Source organism: Phacochoerus africanus, chromosome 4 (assembly GCF_016906955.1).
Source record: "Phacochoerus africanus isolate WHEZ1 chromosome 4, ROS_Pafr_v1, whole genome shotgun sequence".
Taxonomy (NCBI): Eukaryota; Metazoa; Chordata; class Mammalia; order Artiodactyla; family Suidae; genus Phacochoerus; species Phacochoerus africanus.
Window position 1 is genome coordinate 125408867 of NC_062547.1, and position 15216 is coordinate 125424082.

A 15216-nucleotide genomic window follows, 5' to 3' on the forward strand; every position below is an offset into this window, starting at 1 on the left:
AAAAGAATGAAATTCTGCCATTTTCAACAATGTGGATGGACCCAGGGAATATTATGCTCAGTGAAATAAGTCAGAGTAAGATAAATAACACATATCATTGATATGTGGAAACTAAAAATTAAAACAAATGAAAGCATATAGCAAGACAAAAACAGATTCACAGATGTAGAAAATAATCTAGTGATTATTGGTGGGTAGAGGGAAGGAGAAGAGGCAAGATAGTGGTAGGAGATTAAGAGAAGTAAACTACTATATATAAAACAGACTGCTACAAGGATATACTGAATAGCACAGGGAAATAGAGCTATTTTGTAAAAACTTTTAATGGAGTACAATCTATAAAAATTTTGAATCACTAGGCTGTACACTTGAAACTAATATAATATTGTAAATCAACTATATTACAATTTTAAAAAAAAGAAAGCAGAGTACTCCACACTGGCTCATGAGTAATGAACCCAACTAGTATACAAGAGGAAGGGGGTTCAATTTCTGGCCTTGTTCGGTGGGTTAAGGATCCAGCATTGCCATGAGCTGTGGCATAGGTCACAGACACGGCTTGGATACTATGTTGCTGTGGCTGTGGTATAGGCTGACAGTTGAAGCTATGATTTGACCCCTAGCCTGGGAACTTTCATATGCTATGGGTGCAGCCCTAAAAAATAAAATAAAATAAAATAGTAAAATAAAATAAAGTACCTCTTCACTTAAACATATTGTTAAACACCAATGCACAGTGGTTCTCTATTGAAGCAATTTTGCCCTCAAGGGTATGTTTGGCAACATCTGGAAATATTTTTTGATTGTCATGACTGCAAGAGGGGGTACTAGCATCTAAACACCAGGTATTCTGCAAAATATTGTATCAGGCACAGGGTAAATCCGCAACAAAGAATGATCTAGTCCAAGGTATTGGTAGAGTGGAGGCTGAAAAATCCACCCAACACAAAAGCCAACTAACTGCCAAGTGCCACATCTTATTTCAGTGCTTGGTTATAACTTGTCCTCTGGATGATGCCAAATAAGTTATTTCAATTAATTTTAGATTGCTATTTGCAATTTAAAAAAAAATTTAAAGGCCATTATTTTGAAAAATTCCTGAACTTCATTAGATATGAACATTAAAATTCCAAGAACTCAAAAAAAGCTACCATTTGAAGAAGTTCATTTCTTATGATATATTCTGACATAACTTCTGATTCTTAATCTATTTATTTTTATCCTGTACATTTATACACATATAGAATTACTCTAAAATGACAATAAATTGAATAACCACCAGAAAATATTTGCCAGTGACTTAATTTGATATGATATAAAGACTCATGAAATTTACTGAAGAATCAATACTATATTATATCCTAAGATCTGGATATACATTATCACAAAAGAGTAATGGATATGAAGTAGTATGTAAACTGGAATCTACTAAAACTAATAAATTTAAAATGAGTCTATCACAAAAGCACTTATTGTACACATGCTATGTGGCCTGGTCTTTATAAAGTTCAAATACAATGTGAGTTTTTTCTCCCCACCAGTGCTCACATTTAATGGCTCCAGCTAGAATCTCTGGAAAGTAAACTCTTGCAAAGGATACACATACACACACACACACACACACACACACACACATACATACATATATCTATATATGATGAATCAAGAATGCTTTTAAAGCCAACTTAAGTTTGTGGAGATAGAAAATTGTTTCAAATAGTTTGCATTTCAGCTTCTTTTTAACCTCTTCTAGCTTGCTGCTGTGAATTGTGAATTATTTTTAATGTATGTATTCGTACATATACCTTTCTCTAAGAGGTAATATTAAGACACCAGCCTAGAATCAAGTGGTCTTCCTTTGACTCCATATTGTCCTGAAACTAGTTGTGTGTCCTTGAGAACATTATCTATCCTCCCAATATGCTTTTTCCTCATTTACACAATAGAGATAAAATTAATAATATTGTCAAGTTATTTTAGATTTTTGATGGTTAAATGAGATCAGAACAATACCTAGCACTGGTAAGCTATAAGTTAGTTTTTGCTATAATTATCTGTTTATTTGACCCATTATAAGGAGGAATACTTAAATAATTATAAAATAGCAGATGAAGATTACCACTGCCTCATTTTAAAAGATTAATGGATATTTGAAATGGAAGGCATTATTCTGCCAGAACTAAACCATTTTCACAATAATTCCACTGAAAGTATGTCTCTTTACTATCTTTTTTTAATCCAGTTTTTTTCATTATTTCAAACAAATAAACATTTACTGAGCACCTCCTATAATCCAGAGACAATGGAGTCAGTGCTGGAAATTCAAAGATAAGTAAGAAAGAGGCTCTGCCTTCAAGAAGTCTATGATCTAAAGAAAAACTGATACAGGTACAGAACCAAATTACACAAAAATTGCTTGATCCCACTACCTGATTGATAGGCTTACTTTAAAAATATGTTAGGGAGTTTCTGTTGTGGCTCAGCAGTAATGATCCTGACTGGTATTCTTGAGGATACAGGTTCGATCCCTGGCCTCTCTCAGTGGGTTAAGGATCCTGCGTTGCCATGAGCTATGGTATAGGTTGCAGACATGGCTCAGATCCTGCATTGCTGTGGTTGTGGTATAGGCTGGCAACCGCAGCTCCAATTCAACCCCTGGCCTGGGAACTTCCTTATGCCACATGCGCAGCCCTAAAAAGATTATGTATATACACACATATACATATATATACACATATATATATGTTGTTAGTGAGCAGGCCATAGTCAGTGATAACGCAGAGAAAACAAAGAGCAAGAAAATTGTATTTTTCATGCTTTTATCTGTCAAGAACTCTTTTTATGAAGAGATATTGATTAGAGATTTCCTATATGTATTCATAACACACACAAAAAATGAACTTAAAACATACAGTGTTTTTCTTTTAATCCTTAAATAATGTTCAATAAAATACTTGGCAAAGTTTCACTTCAATATGGACTGCAGTGAAATAGGTGATGGAAATCTGTCCTAATATAGAAAAGATGGAACAGAGGACTAAAATTATATGCATTGCATTTAGAACACTCCTGCCATTTGCTTTTATCCCCAGAGTTGTAAACAGCTTGGTCTGCAACTACTCTGTATTTATAGTCCTACCTAGATCCTTTAATGCTCCTAGGTTTTGTACGCTAAGAATATCAAAAGGAATAGCACTGTGAAGAGGTAAAAATGATAAAGTAGAGCTCTACATGGAAGATTAGAAGTCTAGAAGTTAACTAAAAGAACAACAACAAAACCATGCAATTATCCTATGATAATATTCCTGTGGAGGGGGACATTTCAACCTGCAGCGTTCAAATCATCGTCTTAGCTTTTGTCACCTTTATAATAGTAATAGTAATAAAACTGTTATGATTTGGGGAAAAAGAACTTGATATCACATCACTGATAAATACTAAGGATGGTCCATTTTAGGATCATTTGACTCTAAAAGGAAATCAACCCCTTGTATCTGTTAAGAAGTATGAAGGAATTGAGATTTTGTCACCCCCTTTGCAAGCTTACAAGTTAGCCTGCCATAGTTTCATGTTCACAGTTTAAAGACACTATGTTCCTGAGTCAGAAACAAAGCAGTTTGTTACTCATAGCACTAGCAGCAGCCAGAATATCATCATTTTTGCTCCAGTTCGCTGAGCCAAATTCTAATGAGTCACTGCCAAGAGGGCCAACAATACCTGTACACAAAGTGGGGTACCTTACAGGAAAGGAATTCTGGAGCTTAGGAAAACCAAATATTTTGTAATGGGCAGTAAATCTGCTTGAACTTTGCCCCAGAAGCAGATGTTATCTTTATCACAGTGAACAGTAAACTAATCTGCCCTTAACCATAGCGCAAGACATTGTCCTCCTCTTCCAAGGGAGCTTGCTATACAAACATCCTTAAACAGATAGTCTAAGATAAGACAGACAGTGCCTTGGTTCATAAGACATGTAGAAATGCATGATATCCATGGAAAATTGTTCAAATGAAAAATATGAAGCATCTAAACCCCAAATGAGCTAAGCTATTACCTTGTTCATGTTGAACATCATCAACCGCAGATGTTCATTTCCAGTCTCTTGTTAATTGAAATCATAAAAAATTTCAGCAGATGTTTCCTTTTTCCCAATAGATCTTGACATGTTTAGAATCTAGGATTTGATACATCCTATAGTTGGATTTGTTGTTGGGAGTAAGAACATATTCTCTTCACATTTCTTCCCACTCCACTGGCAATGATAGAACGGAAATAGCTTTGGTCCAAAGCATATATACACATATATCAAATATGTATACATGTAAGAACATACATATGCTTATATATCATATATATATATACAGATACATTTGTACATACATATACATACATAAACATATATATCTATAAGCGTGTGTGTGTATATATATACATATAAGCCATTTTGATATGGGTTTGTGTGTATATGTGAGATAAGGAATAAAAGCTCTGGAATCTAAAATCTATCAGAACCAATTTCTCCTCCCTAGTCAGACAGACTACCTTATTTTCCACACAGTCCACAAGGCAAGAAGTACTGAATTTCTATTATGCTGAAGGCAACAGGAAACTAGTAAGAAAAGAATTCAAAGATTCCTTTTGATAAAGACAACTAGGACTTCATTTTATCTCTCTTTGTATTTCAAGTCCCTAACAAAAATGTTGAAATATAAGTGCTCAAAGCAGTGTTGTTGAATAAAACAAAATTTAAAAGAGGCCCTGTTAATATTTACATGATCATATTGACATAATTTCAAGTGACTTAATATTTTAATAAAAATGCTTTTTCACCTGGGATAACAGTTGTACTATTGAGATAGGTTTCACACTATTTTGATAATATTAAATGACAAAGAGGTAGTAATACTGTGTAGAGGCTACACTGATTCAAAAATGAGAAATTCAATTTCCGCCTTCCAACAACTAACATGGCAGAAGCTGGAAAGAATATAGTGAGTGTACAGCGGGAAAAAAGAGGACTACAGTAAAAGATGAATAAAGTTTTATATAAAACATCAGTTTCATTCAAATTAAAGTAGGCTAAATTAGTAAATGTCTGCTTCACAGACTTTGTTAAAGATTAATGATTGAATTTCTTCTCCACGATGGCTAACTGAACACAAAAACTTACTTGTGCACACTCCTAAAACTTTTCAAAGGACAGGAAAATATAAAACTAAGGTCATGTATGGAGTTCCTGTTTTGGCTTAGCAGGTTAAGGACCTGACTAGTATCCATGAAGGGGCAGGTTCTATCCCTGGCCTCACTCAGTGGACTAAGGATCCAGAATTTCTATGAGCTGTGGCATAGGCTGACAGCAGCAGCTCTGATTTGACCTCTAGCCTGGGAACTCCATATGCAGGTGTCGCCTTCGCCCCCGGACCGAAAAAAAAAAAAAAAAAAAAAAAACTAAGATCATGTAGCAAGAAACTTGAGTCAGAGTAGTCAGAATAGAATTTTGATTTATTGGTATGCTTTTTCAAAATAAGTCCCTGTTTCTGTTTGAAAGGTTCTAGCCACCTCTATGCCTGTTTCTGTTTGAAAGGTTCTAGCCACCTCTATGCTGCCACTGCAGAAAACAAACCATCTTAAATAAGGGGGAAAAAACACTTGACTAAGAAATGTTACAGGACCTAACAAAATTAGAAATTTTCTTCTCTTCAGCCCAGACCTTAGAATTTTTTTTTCTTTTAAAGTAAGTTGGAAATTTCAGGGTAACAGAAGATAGAGGGGGAACATGCCAAAAGAAGTTAGACTGTTTCTTTATTTCCTCTCCAAGGCAATACCAAGGAATGTTCAAGCTATTATTGATGCTGCCACCCCTCTTCTAAAGTTGAGGGTCCTCAATCAGAGTTACCTAGGACTTTTAACTCACTTAGCTCACTGTGGTCATAGAAGCAACACAGAGAGGACTGCCAATAACCACTGACCAGGCTTTATGGCCAAGCTCAGTTGCTCCTTTAAAAGTAGAAAGTACTTCCAAACATTTTTATTGCCTCGCTGGCAGAGACTGTTATGATCTTGGTGACAATTCAATCATAACCTTCTCAAATCATTTCAGCATAAGTTCAATGGTGTTACCTTATTTAGAGCACTGAGGGGAAAAATAATTTCTCTTCTCTTATAGAAATTAAATAGCAGTCTGGCATAATTTCTGCACAATGAATTACTTCTCAAAATTTTTTACAAACATTACATGTTAAATCCCCTTGTTGCAGTAAGTATAATAAGTATATCTCTGGAAAGATACATACCAGGCTTTATCTAGGGAAGACAGTTTGGTAACACATTTGTTTACTATGAGAAAGATAACTTGACATGCCATCTTGTTAAGAAGCCCAGAGATTATTCTGAACATCTTCTATAGAGCTACAATCCATTATAAATATTATGCAAGACACAAGTTCACTAAAGAACACTGTGAAAGAGAAACAGTTCTTCGTTCCTATTCCAGCTGCCCACTTCTGGCTGCAGTGCTTCATGACTGCACAGTCTCAATAGCCTATAAACTAGTCTGATGGCCTTCAATTATTCTTCACAAACCAATAATAGCTCACACTATTGCCATAATTTTATTTCTAAAAATGCAGACCTAAGAATATTATTCATCCACTTAGATTTTTCTCATCTACTTCCTACTACCTATAGGATGAATTTCAACTCCTTAGCATGGTACTTTAGACCCTTATATGATGTAAGTCTAATTCACCTTTACAGTTACAGTATTCCTTATTCCCCACCAAGCTTGTCAAGTTGAACTATTCACATACCTCTGGAAAAAAAAATACATTTTCAAGTCTCTATTCCTTTTACGATATTCTCATTTGGACATTATACGGCTTATACTGGAGATAATTATAAAGTTACGTGATTTGGGGCCATGAAATAAGCCCAAAATGCAAGTACAAACAAATCAGATGGTTCGAGATTGACAAAGCAGGAACACCAAAAGTTTATGAGTGAGAGAACATGATCTGGTCACTAGGAGAGTCTAGGTTGAATAGAAGACAAGTGAAATCTAGAAATGGCTGGAGGAGTGGGAGATTAGTAATGCAGTGAAGCAACAGATGGTCAAGGGGAAAAAAGAACAAGTTCTATGGCAGAAATAAAATAATACAGGTATGAGATCTAAGACAGGAGATCTTTCAAGTTGATCAGTTGTAAGTGATGATTTTTCAAATGTTGAGTGGGAATTGCTGAAACTGAATAGATTGCTAAGATTTTTAAATTAGAGAAGGCCAAAGGATTATAAGGCTAGGGCTTTGAGACAGTAAAATAGATGAAATCAGCCAAGCAGAGGCATAGAATAGAATTAATAGGAAAATCTTAAGTGCCAAAGCCTTTCTTGAATATGTTGGAGTCTCCTCGAAGAGTTGAGGAGTATGGTTTTGAAAAGATATAAATAAATGATCACATAACAGATGATATGAGATGCTGTCTTCCGGGCTTAAGTCCTAATTTTGCCCCCAATAAAACTTAACTCTCAACTTTTAGGTTGTGCATTTTTTTAAGTTGACACCATTATATAGCTATCAGTAAATTACAAAATTATGATATTCTCATATAATTTCTCAGTCAACAAATTTAGTGTCTATATTATTAGAAGGATAGTTTCAGTTATGCAGATAAAGTAGCATTGACTTGGTGTTTTTACTCCTCTTCACTCACGCACTTTCATTTGTACTTTAAAAATAAGACAATCATCTGCAGATGATTAGAGTTCCCTTTGCACATAAAGTTTATTTTACTACTGCTTCACAGTAACCCTCAGAGAAAGACTTGAGATAGGAAATCGAAGTACAGGTAGATTTAAGATAGGAAGTGGCTGTAAATGTCAAAACAAGGAGTTGGGATATATTCAGTCAATGAGAAGTGAACAAAATTTCCTAAAGTCAGAATTTTTGTACAAGTGTATTTACGAAAACTTCTAAGTTAATTAATACATATTGTTGAAAATTATTTCATGAGATTGCTCAGATTGGCTCTATATTAAAAGGTGAAAATATAAGACACACCCTTCCTGGCTCTTAAAATAGCAATTAATATAGTTCACAAAACACAACACATAGTAAATACTCAACACATGATTCTTAAATTTTAAATAAACTTTGGTTATCGGTAATAATGTAAAGTAAGTATGTATCCATAAAATTTTACATTATAGCCTTAAGCATTATGTTGTCCAGTAGTTTAACTTTCCCCTACTCTAGTACCCAACAAGGATGAATGGTTAGAATTCACCCCCTCTATCTTCTTCTGTTGGGCATACTAATGAGCAGACAAACAGCAAAAAAGTGATGAGCCACAGGTGAAGTCAGTAAATGACAAAAAAGCAAGTCACAAAAATGAATAATCACTCCCTTAGTAATATAAGTTGATTATTCAGTATTATGGATAGTTATACTTTCAAAAGCACTTGAACAGTGAAAATCATTTGCAATCGGCTATCACTTATACAGCCCTAATGGGATCACATCCTAATTGTCCCTAATTGTTCTTGTTACTGAGAAACTAATGCATGCATTACGCAGAGCTGGGGTCTTCCCTTTATTTCAAAGATATGCCTGGAGCACATGACAGTCCATTCAGTGTTTAATGCTACTGGGAGGCAATAAAAAGTGGGCAATAACATAGACACAGGAGCCTGACTCCACCACTGACAGCTGTCTGATCTTTAGGGAAAGTTTCTTAACCATTCTTGCTAGAGTTTCTCATCTATAAAATGTGGATAATAATAGTGCCTTCCCATAAAGTATACATACATGTATATATATTAAACACTTGGGGTATCAAAAACATGATAAAAGCCAACAAAATTAACAATTACAATTAGCTGTGTTAACAAATGATAGAGAATTTCTAGAGCAGGAAGTAATTTACCTCTGTGTATAACAAGGGGTAGAAGTCAAGAAGAATTTGAAGCAGATAAAATTGTTAGGTCTGGAATTTTTCTATGAAGTAAAATGGAGAAAGGGCAATTCAGGAAGGGAAAAGTAGAACAAACGAGATCGAGAGATATGAAGGTGCTTGGCATATTCCAAAGGTGGGAAGTAGGCCTGTCATCTGGCAGTGGTGCAGAATGAACCAAGAACCTTGGAGGCTGGGATGCAGATAACTAAGGACCTCAAATGCCACCAAATTTCAGGTAGTTTGAGCTTCTGAAGTTTTTTCTAAGCTCAAGTGAGACTTGATGACATATGATCTAGAAAAAACTTAGCATCATAAGGCCTACTCAAGGTAAAGATGTGATAATTGTAGCAGCCAAATTCATTAAAAGATGGTAAGTGCACCATAAGGCTATCACTGCTAGTCATATAAGTCTTACGATGTATCAGACACTGAGCTACAAACTTTATATAAACAGTTCTAAATTTCCTAGCATGAATAATGAGGTTCAGGGTAAAAGAATGGTATTTAATGATAAAGATTAATAACAAAGTTAATTCAGAGATTGGGTGGGTTTGAAGTGCAAGTGAGACATAATTTGGAAAGATACAACTGGTATGAAGAAATAGAGCTTGAAGCTTGGGGCAGAGAGATTAGCTTGAAGAGGAACTATTGAGATATTCAGCTTTGGGTGACAGTTGTGAATAAGGAAAGAAAGGTTTGCAAAGGGAAAACATGTAAAGGGGTATGAGAAAGAGAAGCAAGACCTCTGTTAAAGATATTGGACTAAGTCTTTAATCCTTGAAAAATAACAATTTTAATACAGGTAATAATTATTCTACTGTTCCAAACTCCTGAAGTGCTATAATATCCATTAATAACAGACATTTTTCAGCCCTTGACTATATTCTGGGTAGTGAAATGCATTGAAAAAAATGCAAAGCATTGTCTAAATTTGCCAAACACCCTCTTACAGAATTCTTCGGCCATCAAAATCTATACGAAAAAGGCAAGAACAGCAATAACAGCCATAGATTAAAAATTTGTGATGTAAAATACAAGCTTTCCAAAATTACTGGTAAAGCCAGTAACACAGATTCATCTCTCCTGATTCCCACTCCAGAGCATCATTCAGTGAAGTGATTGCATCTGTCAACACAATGCACATCTGTCCTTCCTTGGGACTGAATAGAACCAAATCAATTCACCCTGTTGTCCTAATAGCTCTAAAATTGTAATTGCTATTTAATCAGTACTAAGTTGGACTTGGCCTTGATTTCTTGGCAAGTTTTATTTCATTAATAGTTAACTGAATTTATTTCTTTTTTCCTACTTCCTACCAAAAATCTCTTTCTAAAATGACAACATGAAGTATCTTTTCTTAAATAAAATTATAACTACAGCATAAGGTAAATAAGATTATAGTTAAGTACCTTTTTCATTTAAGAAAAAGAATGCTTATTCATTAAGCATCACAAACATAAAAGCAAGTATAATACTAGTGAAAATCTTTTCCAAGTACAAATTCCCTTTGCATGGTAAATCAACTTCACAAATATATAATATGTAAATTATGAAACTAAAATATATCCTTCATTTGTGTTTAAATTATATAAAACTTCTGCTCTAAAAACACATTATATTGTTACTAGTTTCCTTGGCAATTACATTCTTACACCCAGAGTAGAGACAGCATTGTCGATCATATAATAAGAAAAAAATTAAAATTTTGGTTTGATTGTGCTTTTTTGATACCTACTTAGGAACAGTGAGCCACGCAGGCATGTTAATTTATTTTAGAATTAAGAGAGCTTTAAATGTCATTAAAGCTTAAAGAATTAATCTTGACTAAGTCATTCTAACTTCTAGCCCTCGATTTTCTTAACGTTAAATGAGTTACTCTAAAAGAATTCTGAAGTCCTTTCTAGTTCTAATATTTCAATACGACATAGCAGTTCCAAGGCCTAGCATGAGAGAAGCTTTAGACCAAATTTTCAATAGACACAGACCACTCACAAATGAACAGACTAATAAAGTAAAAACAGTGAGTCTATTATGCAAGTACAACATGGTTCCAAGTCAGAACCCACCCACCCAGCAAAACTGCTGGCCCCAAGCTTCTCTGATACAGGTATTCCAGAGCTGAACTGCTCATACTTGTCATTCTTTAGTTCCAATAAGTAATATATGTATTGATTGACAAAGCATGTATTAAAACAAATATTTGTCAGTCAAGGAATATTTTAAAGCATGCCTTCATCATTAGAAAAGATAAAGGATCATTTTTACCTTCTTTTCTGTAATCCAACACAACTAAAAGAAAGGTTACAATGTTCTTTCCAGTATGCACATTTTGGACTGTCTTCACTCCAAACCTATACCCACAGTTGTGGTTTAAAAGTTTTGGTATGCTCCCCATGAGGAGATTGGAGTTCTGCTAATAAAACTTTCCCTTCAAGGTCACTGACACATGCAATTGAAGCACTTGGGAGATAATTCTGTATTTGATTTAAGAGACATAAGGTGAACTATAATAAGTACATTGAGAACCACTAGATGCTAAATTATTCGCTCAGATTCTGTGACTAGAAAACTGGAATTAGCTAGTACCCTGGGCACTGATACATTAAAGTTTTAATATAAAAATTCTGCTTATGACTTTGCCCTGATGACTTCTTGTCACTCATATGCCAAAAAAAGGTGCATGGAAAAGCACACTAGCACATGGGCAATAAGTAAGTAACTGCACCTCACTTAAAATCTTTTATCATACAAGGCCAGAAACTCTGTCTCCCAGTGACATTAAGTTACTTAAAATGAATAATACATGGCAAGGAATGGGTCCCTGAAGTTCAGAAAAAGGATTTGACTTCTCTTTTAGTACATTGTGCAGACAAGGCAAGAGCAATTCTCATTAATGTGTTGAGCATGTAGCCGTAGACTGATGAGGCACAGAATAATTACACATAACTCCCAAAAGACAAAGAATATTAATTATGTTACCTCAAACATACCTCAAGGATCAAGACTGAAGGAAGTGATTACAGCAGATAGCAATTGTCTCCAAATGTTCCTGTAAGGGATCTGATTAAATTTTTATGATATTCTGAACGATTCTTTTCCTTTCATATATTTGGAAATAATGCTGACTATATAATGGATTTATAGGAGATGAAAATAAAGGGAGGACTAATTTTCATTCCTTTCTATTAATTATTTCCATTAATAAGTATCTAATACAGTTGCTTCATTATTAAATATATAATATTTATTTCATCAATAAACATCTAATACATTTATTTAAATAACATCAAGATATATTTTTTAATGGGCAATTACTAAACAGAATCAAACTTAATACTAATTTCAATTATAGGCTAACCTATGTGATTCTCTGAGTACTTCATTGGCAAATTTAATGCCTTAGACAAAGTTTCAAAGATTTCTGCACTAAATATATATATATATTTTTTTTCAGGGCTGCACCTGTGGCATATGGAAGTTCCCAGGCTAGGGGTCAAATCACAGCTGCAGCTGCCAGCCTATGCCACAGCCACAGCAACGTGGTTCCAAGTCACATCTGCAAACTATACCACAGCTCACAGCAATACCAGATGCTTAACCCACTGAGCGAGACCAGGGATCACACCCACATCCTCACAGATACTAGTCAGGTTTCTAACCCGCTGAACCATGACAGGGACTCCTGTAAGAATATAATTTTAATTCAAACATTATTTTGAAGGAAAAATATTGCTAAGTATTATTTGTATTCTTCATTGTTTACTATCTTTACTTTTTAAAGTGGATCATCTGAAATTTGTCATAACAGTAATATAGCATTTAGTCAATAATCTCAATGAGGTATCTAAAAACCTCAAAATATAACTTCATTACTTTTTATGAAGTCAAAAGTGATTATGGTATAAATTTCTCATACAATTTCTGAAAGGAAAGACTTCCTACAGTTCTCCATAGCAGTTATGCTAGTAAAGATACTGAATATCAATATGGAATATGAATGGCCACATTTTTTAAGAGATGAGATTTTTATATTTATAAAAATATATTATTAAAAAAAGAACTGAGGGCTCTAATTTGAGTCAGACATGCAGGTAGACATAGGTGTATGTGTTTGTTTCTCTGCATGTTGTGGATTTTAAATCTAGTGTTTATAAGTTTTTTCCTTGGGTGGTTGAATCAGATTACTTTTACGGTTTTTTTTCCTAGTGCAGAGAGCAAATGAAAGGGTTATCAACCCAAATGCAGAAAATCACTTTAGCACATTTTGTAAACTGAGGGTCAAAACATTCATATTTACTTAACCATACCTCCTAGATATCTTCTTATCTTCATGTATAAGCGAAGCTCAATGCAGAAGTAAAGACTTTCTTGGCTCTTCATACCATCCAGCCCTTCAAGAATAGTTCAAGCGAGGTGGTTACGGAATACACAAATTAACGGTACATCAATATAGAATATAAATATAATGAATTTATTTCATTATTTTGTCCTGGAGAATGTATTCTAGCACAGAACATGAGACAGTAGGGAGGGAACACAGATATGTGGTCAAGAGAGTAGCCTATTAATATCACAACACTTAGCACTCAGGTTAATAGCTGTTAGCTCCTCTTCAGTAGAAACTACCACCAGAAATTCTAATATTTACTTAGAGAACTGTTTGCTTGGTTTTTTTTTAACTTCAAAAGCAAAACAGAAATAATAGTTGTGTTTTCCTGTTACATATTGTTTGAATGTAAAAATATTGAAAAAGTGGTACACAAGTCATTAAGCAACAACATATGAAAAGAAGCCTTGATTAGTTACTAGAAAAAGATACATTTTGTGTGATCATATTCTCCCACTCTAAATTGGCATTGTTTTAGTAGAGACTGAGAAATGATAAATGATAGTCATTTCCTTTTGAACATCTGGACATATATCACAACGACCTTTGATTCATTATTGGCTGAGTTTTAGAGCAACTACCTAATTCATTTTCTTCTTTATTTGAAAAAAAAAAAGTACAGAATGAGGATTTAGTCAACCAAATAGTTTTGAGGTTAAACAATTACACTTTTAAACTAGATCAATGAAATGTTTGAAAAGGTCTCACTCATAACCTCAGTTGATCAGACAGATGCTGAAATACTTGTCTATCTTTAGAGGTAGCCTACATCTCAGGTAAGATATTCTCTTTTCTCTGTACAAAAAATCATATCAAAGTGTATGTTTATGAAATGAGGGAGCTTTGAACATCTGGCAAAACTAGTCTGATGAATTACCAGCAGAGGGTTAATCTAAATACGTTAATCTCGAAGAAGTTAAACTCACATTTCAGTGTCTAAAACTCCCTTAGAGTGCTGGTTACAAGGATAGTTTTCTGGATAATCCCCTGTGAGATTCTGATTTAGATGTGGGGTTCAATTCAGGAATTTGCCTTTAATAAATTCTTCAAGTTGCTGATGGTTTAGGGGCATACTTTAAGAAGTACTTTTATAAAAAGGTGGAACCAACACCTGGATAACTCATACTATGTCAATATATTTACATTATTCACACAATTAAATAAAGATGTTAAATTATATCAAAATTATGAAAAACATTTATAGAAGGGAAGATAACTTACTCAGTATTTACTCTCAAACTGATCACTTTGTCAGAACCTTCATTCTTTCTTTCTTGTTTCTCTCTCCTTTTATGTGTGTATGCACACACACACACAGGTATACATTGTTAGTTTACTTATTGTTCCATTTAAAATTTTGAAAATCATAAATTACAACTTTCAAAATTATTGATATGGGGCTTTGTGCTAGTAGAGGAGTAGCTGGCTTTGTGAGGTATTTGAGCAGTTAACTTTCCTTCTATTAATCCCAACTGCAGTGACCCAGAAAGTATAAAATGTAAAAATATGCGTTGAAAAGTAGGAAAAAGTACTTACCAAATTTGAAAACTTCAAAAGCTATTATTAGATAGTTGATAGCTGGAAAGAGACAAAGGAAGGATGTTATGTCCAAAATATGACAATTTAGGTGAAAGGAATAAATTCATGGAAACAGGACTTAGAAAGATTGGCTTAATAAAAAAATGAAAATTCTGAATAGTCCTACATCTATCAAATAATTGAATGGATAATTAAACACATTTAAGGAAAGAAAACTTCGGACACAAAAGATATTAGCAATTAATTCTAAAAAATATTTTAAGAAGAAATTAAGTATACTTCATACAATCACTTTTGGAACAGAAGATGAGACTTCTTGGATTCACAATATTCGCATAATT

At 34.0% G+C, this 15216-nt stretch overlaps 1 long non-coding RNA gene across 1 annotated transcript in view; it reads right to left on the reverse strand.

Moving 5' to 3' along the window:
- The window catches only part of LOC125124358 (uncharacterized), an 80093-nt gene extending 65177 nt beyond the window's left edge, over positions 1 to 14916 (reverse strand). Inside the window, exons 1-2 of the long non-coding RNA XR_007134286.1 lie at positions 14873 to 14916; positions 13257 to 13340 (exon numbers count right to left, since the gene is read on the reverse strand). This is a non-coding gene — a long non-coding RNA (uncharacterized LOC125124358). The remainder of the gene's footprint in view (positions 1 to 13256; positions 13341 to 14872) is intronic.
- Between the last annotated feature and the right edge of the window lie 300 nt (positions 14917 to 15216).